At 38.6% G+C, this 7,249-nt stretch overlaps 1 pseudogene; it reads left to right on the top strand.

Annotated features, from left to right (window-relative positions):
- The first annotated feature begins 4,756 nt into the window (after positions 1 to 4,756).
- On the top strand, positions 4,757 to 6,099 carry LOC121491468 (annotated as a pseudogene).
- Positions 6,100 to 7,249: the final 1,150 nt, after the last annotated feature.

Raw genomic sequence — 7,249 nt, 5'->3', positions numbered from 1 at the left:
TTCTCCCTTTGCCTGTGTCTCTGCCTCTCTCTGTATGTCTTTCATGAATAAATAAATAAAATCTTTAAAAAAAATAGGTGAGGTATCAGATGTGTCAACTAGATGTGGGGAATACTTTTACAATGTATACATATTACAAATCAAAATGTACACTGAGTATCATACAATCTTTTAAGTCAATTATATCTCCATAAAGCCATTAAAAAGAAAAGAGGATAAACTTAAATAACTTGGGATAAGATTAAATAGATCAGCTATCCCAAGAGATGAGTGAGAGTTAAACAATATAAAATTTATTTTTGTAGTGCTATATGGAGATAAATGGATTTAACAAAAAAAAAAAATCCTTGAAAAAAAAAACTATAGGTACAAGGTCAATGTAGAGGTTAAATTGTCATCAACTCTTAACTTCTTGCATCCACATCTGTCTCTGGCCTCATCATCAGGATAGTATACATCAACACTCCTAGACTTTGGGTGGCTATGTGACCTGCTTTGATCAATGTAATGTGAGTAAAAGTGATACTCTGCAATTCTGACCTTCAGTCTTAAGGCCTCAGTTGTTTAATTTGCTTTCTTTCCCTATGCTGTCACCATGTGATGTTCCACTGAGTAGCTGCTGTCCCATTAGCCTATGCCTTAGAGCAACACATGTGAAATAGAGCTATCCCCAGCTGACCTACAGAACTGTGAGTGAGAGGCAGGTCTCCCTCAGCCTAAAGCAGAGGGCTCGTAGAAGAAATAAATGCTTATTGCAGCGCAAATGCTTATTGCTGTATAGCACTTAGAGTTTGTGGTTGTTTTCTATGGAGTAAGAGCTTACTGATACAGATAACAAGAAAATAGCCATTTCATTTAACACTTATAGATACTAGGTATAATAAAAATGGAATTTCTGAACTTCCCATTAATTTGATCCCAGAAAAATAATATAGTTTGCACATACTTGGGAAGAAGTCAACTAATATTTGGGTTGCCACTAAAGGATTGCACAATGTATGAGATGGGCTATTACTTCCTTTATTATAATAAAATAATGTAGAAAGTATATGCCAAGGAATACTAACAGCAAAAAAATTGAGATTGACAAATGTTCATTTTAGTCCAAATATAATTCAAAACAAAGGACCAAAGAAAGATACCTTAAATGAATGAAATGTATAAGAGAAATATAACTATCATTAACTTTATACCTACAATATATCTTATGTGTGTGTGTGTGTGTGAGAGAGAGAGAGGAAAATTGAGGCAATATTCTCTAACATATGTAAGGGGAGAATTATAAGATTATCACCACAGATGCTGAGAAAATCTTGGGCAAACTTCAGTAATCATCGTGATTTTTTAAAATACGCAAATAGGAATTGATGGAAAAAGCCTAAACATGATGAAATATGAGAGCAGGGGAAGATGGTAGGCTAGGAAGATCTTGAATTCATCTTCCCACAGACACACCAAGGCAACAACTATATGTAACACAACTCACTTGAAAAACAACCTGTTGATTGGAAGAAGAGATCTTTCAGTGCTAGAGAGATAAAGAGAAGGCCACACAGAAGGATAGGAAAGGCAGAGACAAACCAAATTCCTAGAGCAATGACCCACAAATGGGAGGGGTATCACAGGAATGGAGGAGTGAGGGGATCAAATCTATGCTGGGCACCCCCAGCCCTGGAGACCTTCATGGGGAAGACAAAGCACTATAACATCTGGATTTGAAAAATCGGTGAGACTTGGCTCTGGGAGAGGTGTAGGGCTATAGGAAACTGAGTCTCCACTCTAAAAGGGCCAGGGCACTATAACACTCAGCATGAGACACAGCATAGAAGCACCACTTTAAAAAGTGCTTGGGGTATACATGAAAATTTATTGACTAATTTTAGGATGTGTACCTAAGAGGCAGGGACCTGCAGGAGCTTTCTCCAGAAATGGAAAGGCTGGTGGGCACCATTTTTTTTCTTGCCTTCCTTCAGCCTAGTGGGATGGAAGAATGTGAGAGCCAATTCTGACACTGTCCCTCTACCTTGCTGCACTGCTTGCCCTTCCTGGTGTTCTCGCTGCAGACCCTACCTACCTAACCCATCTATACTGGGTTTGCAGGTAACCCTCTATCCGAGTCTCATCCCACCACATCCAGTGGGCAGCCTCAGGAATGGCATTCGCCCAAAAAAGAACTGCTGTCCTGGGAGTAGGGCACTAGCTTCACCCACCAGTGTCCTGGCAGTAGCTACAGCGGAGTCTCTAACTTAGGTGTGTAACGAGCTATCCCACCTATCAGCATGCCAGAAGTTCTCATGGTCCAGCCAAAATAAAAGATTGCACAAGCTTACACAGGGATATCCTTGGAGCACCTGGTTTTGATAACAAGCAATTTACACCTGATAAAGAGTTCAAAGTAATGATCATAAAGATACTAGAGTTTAAAAAAGAATCAATGAACTCAATGAAAACATCAAAAAAAGACATAGAAAACATAAAAAAGTAAGTTGGAACTGAAGAATAATGTAAATGAGAAAATATATACCCTATGGAATCAGCAGATCAGAGGATGCAAGAGAATAAGTTAGCAGTCTGGAAGACAGGGTAGTGAGAAGCAACCAAGCTGAACAACAAAAACTTTAAATGAGACTAGGTTAAGAGAACTCTTGGGATGCCTGGGTGGCTCAGTGGTTGAGCGTCTGCCTTCAGCTCAGAGCGTGATCCTGGGGTCTTGGGATTGAGTCCCATATCGGGCTCCCTGCAGCCTGCTTGTCCCTCTGCCTATGTCTCTGCCTCTCTCTGTCTTATGAATAAATAAATAAGTAAAATCTTAGAGAGAGACCTCTTGATAACGTTGAGTGTACTAACATTCACATTATAAACATTCCAAAGGAAGAAGATAGAAAATTTACTTGAAGTAATAGCTGAAAATCTTAACCTACCTGGAGAGGGAAACAAACATCTAGGTTCAGGAAGCACAGAGAGCTCCAAACAAGATCTATCCAAGGATGTCCAGACCAAGGAACATAATAAATAAAATGGCAAAAAATACAGATAAAGGCATAATCTCAAAAGAGAAAAGTAAACCCCATTAGGCTATCAGGTAGTTTTTCAGCAGAAAATTTTGCAGGCCAGAAGAGAGTGGTAGAGCATACCTAGCGCCTAAAGGACAAAACCTACAAGCAAGAATACTTTACCTGGCAAGATTATCATTAAGAATTGGAGAAATAAAGTTTCCAAGACAAACAAAAATTAAAGGTGTTCATCACCACTGAAATTGCCTTAGAAGAAAAGTGAAAGGGACTTCTTCAAGTGAAAAAGAAAAGGTCACAACTAGAAGTAAGAAAATTATGAAAGGAAAAAATGTCCCTGGTAAAAGCAAACGTACAATAAAAATAGGAGATGTCACTTATAAAGCTGGTATGGAGGTAAAACATATAAGTAGTAAAATCAATTATACCAACAAAAGCAAGTTAAAGATATATAAAATAAAATGATGTAAAATACAATATCTTCTATGTAAAGCATAGAGAAGAAAAAAATGTAATGTTTTTAGTATGTGTGACCATGAACTTAATATAGAGTGCTATATACATAGGATGTTATAGCTGAACCTCTTGGTAGACACAAACTAAAGACCTATAATAGATACACAAAAATAAAAGGAAAGGAATTGAGTATAACACTAAAGAAAGTCATCAAATTCCAATGGAAGAAAGCAAGAGAAAAAGAAAGGAACATAACTACAATAATAACCAGAAAACAACCAGAAAAAATGCAAGTACATCCATATCAATAATCACTTTAAATATAAATAAACCAAATGCTTCAATCAGAAGATACAAGGTGACTGAGTAGATTAAAAAAAAAAAAAAGACCCATCTATACCTACCTATAACAGACTCATTTCAGAATAAAGTCTAAAGACTTAAAGTGAAGGGATGAAAACTGGTATTCCATATAAATGAAGTGAAAAGGCTGGGGTAGCAATACTTATATCAGACAAAATACATTTTAAACAAAGACTGTAACAAGAGACAAAGAGGGCATTGTATAATGATAAAGGGGTCAATCCAACGAAAGAATATAAGAATTGTCAATAACTATTCATCCAGTTTAGGAGTAGCTAAATATACAAAGCGATTACTTATAGACATAAAGAGAGAAATTGACAATAAGACAATAAGGTAGGGAATTTTAATACACCACTTACATCATTAACAAATCATACAGACAGAAAAATCAGGAAACCGTGGCTTTGAGTGACATATTAAACCAAATATATACAGAATAGCCCATTCAAAAACCACAGAATATATATACTTTTAAAGTGCACATGGAACAAATTCTCCAGGACAAATCACATGTTAGATCACAAAAGTAATCTCAATAAATTTTAGAAGACTGAAGTCATGCCAAACATCTTTTTCAGTGACAACAGTATGAAACCAAAAATCAATTACAAGAAGAAAAGTTGGAAAAACACAAACCCAGAAACTAAAAAAAAAACATGCTACTAAACAACCAAAGGGTCAACAACAACAAAAAAGAAAGAAAAATTAAAAGGTACCTGGAGACAAATGAAAATGGAAACATGGGTTAAAATATTTGAGACAAAGCAAAAGCAGTTTTAAGATGAAAGTTTATAGTGATAGAGGTCTACCTTAAGAAAAAAGAACAACTTCAAACTAACTTTACACCTAAAGAAATTTTAAAAGGAAGAACAAAGCCAAAGAAGAAAAGGAAGGAAGAAAAGAAGGAGGAACAAGGAAGGAGGAGGAGGAGGAAGAAGAAAAAGAGGAGGAGGGGGAAGAAAGAAAAGAATGAATGAATGAAAGAAAGAAAGAAAGAAAGAAAGAAAGAAAGAAAGAAAGAAGAGAAAAGAAAGAGCAGCCACTGATGCCACTGCCCAAACATAGAAGAAAGGAAATAAAAATTAGTGTGGAAGTAAATGAAAAGAGACTAAAAATAAAAACTAAGAGCTAGTTCTTTGAAAAGATAAAGTTGATTAACCTTTAGCAAATGCGTCAAGAGAAAAATAAATAAAATAAGAAATGGTGGACTCTCTGCTCCTCCCCGTTCGCAGACAGCCGCATCTTCTGGTGCAGGGCCAGCCGCGTCCCTGAGACACGATGGTGAAGGTCGGAGTGTACGGATTTGGCCGTATTGGGCACCTGGTCACCAGGGCTGCTTTTAACTCTGGCAAAGTGGATATTGTTGCCATCAGTGGCCCCTTAATTGATCTCAACTACATGGTATACATGTTCCAGTATGATTCTACCCACGGCAAATTCCACAGCACGGTCAAAGCTGAGAACGGAAAACTTGTCATCAACGGGAAGTCCATCTCCATCTTCCAGGAGCGAGATCCCGCCAACATCAACTGGGGTGATGCTGGTGCTCAGTACTTGTGGAGTCCACTGGGGTCTTCACCACCATGGAGAAGGCTGGGCTCACTTGAAGGGCGGGGCCAAGAGGGTCATCATCTCTGCTCCTTCTGCTGATGCCCCCATATTTGTGATGGGCATGAACCACGAGAAGTATGAGAACTCCCTCAAGATTGTCAGCAATGCCTTCTGCACCACCAACTGCTTGGCTCCTCTAGCCAAAGTCATCTATGACCACTTCGGCATCGTGGAGGGCCTTATGACCACCATCCATGCCACCACTGCCACCCAGAAGACCGTGGATGGCCCCTCTGGGAAGCTGTGGCATGACAGCTGAGGGGCTGCCCAGAACATCATCCCTGCTTCCACTGGCGCCGCCAAGGCTGTGGGCAAGGTCATTCCTGAGCTGAATGGGAAGCTCACTGGGATGGCCTTCCGTGTCCCCACCCCCAACGTGTCAGTTGTGGATCTGACCTGCCGCCTGGAGAAAGCTGCCAAATATGATGACATCAAGAAGGTAGTGAAGCAGGCCTCGGAGGGCCCCCTCAAGGGCATCCTGGGCTACACTGAGGATCAGGTTGTCTCTTGTGACTTCAACAGTGACACCTTCGACACCAGGGCTGGCGTTGCCCTTAATGACCACTTCATCAAGCTCATTTCCTGGTATGACAATGAATTCAGCTACAGCAACTGGGTGGTGGACCTCATGGTCTACATGGCCTCCAAGGAGTAAGAGCCTCCTGGACCACCAGCCCCAGCAAGAACAAGAGGAAGAGAGAGGCCCTCAGCTGCTGGGGAATCCCTTCCCCAACTTAATCCCCCAACACACTGAGAATCTCCTGACCTCCAATTTACATCCCAGACCCCGAGGAAGGGGAGGGGCTTGGAGAGCCCTATCTTGTCATGTACCATCAATAAAGTATACTGTACCCAACCAAAAAAAAAAAAAAAAAAGACCCCACCAAAAATCTACTAGCTTAATAAATACATTCAATGAAGTTGCATAGAATACAAAATATATACCACTTCTATACACTGTTAACAAAGTGGCAGAAAAAGAAATTAAGAAAACATTTCCCTTTACAACTGTACCAAAAAATAATATCTAGGAATAAACTTAACCAGTGAGGTAAAAAACCTGTACTCTGAAAACTATAAAACACTGATGAAAGAAATGACACGAACAAATGGAAAGATATTCTGTGTTCATTGATTGGAAGAATTAATATTGTTAAAATGTCCATAGTACCCAAAGCAATCTACAGATTCAAATCCCCATCAAAATACCAAGAGCATTTTTCACAGAACTAGAAAAAAATAATACTAAAGTTTGTATGGAACCATAAAAGACCCAAAAATCCAAAGCAATCTGTAGAAAACTAAGCTGCAGGTGTCATAATTCCCGATTTCAAGATATACTACAAAGTTGTAATATAATAAAAGTATGGTAGTGGCACAAAAATAGACACATAAATCAATGGAATAGGATAAAAAGCCCAGAAATAAGTTCACACTTATATGGCTAATTAATCTATGATAAAGGGGTCAACTTATAGTTGAATGGATAAACAAGATGTGGTATTTATACACAATGGAATATGCTGAGCTATAAAAAAAGAATGAAATCTTGCCATTTATGACAACATGGACGGACCTGGAAGGTATTTTGCTAAGTGAAATAAGTCAGAGAAAGAGAGCCTAGGATTTCACTTATTTATGGAATCTAAAGAAATCAAACAAACAAAAGAAACACTCATAAATAAAGAGAACAACATGGTGCTTGCCAGAAGAGAGAGAGATGGGCATTGAAGAACTAGGTAAAAGGGATTAAGAAGGACAAACTTCAGTTAAAAAATAACAAAGTTATAAGGATGTAAAGTACA

Source organism: Vulpes lagopus, chromosome 5 (assembly GCF_018345385.1).
Source record: "Vulpes lagopus strain Blue_001 chromosome 5, ASM1834538v1, whole genome shotgun sequence".
Taxonomy (NCBI): domain Eukaryota; kingdom Metazoa; phylum Chordata; class Mammalia; order Carnivora; family Canidae; genus Vulpes; species Vulpes lagopus.
Note: the sequence above shows the minus strand (reverse complement) of the source record. Positions and strands in the feature narration are given on the sequence as shown.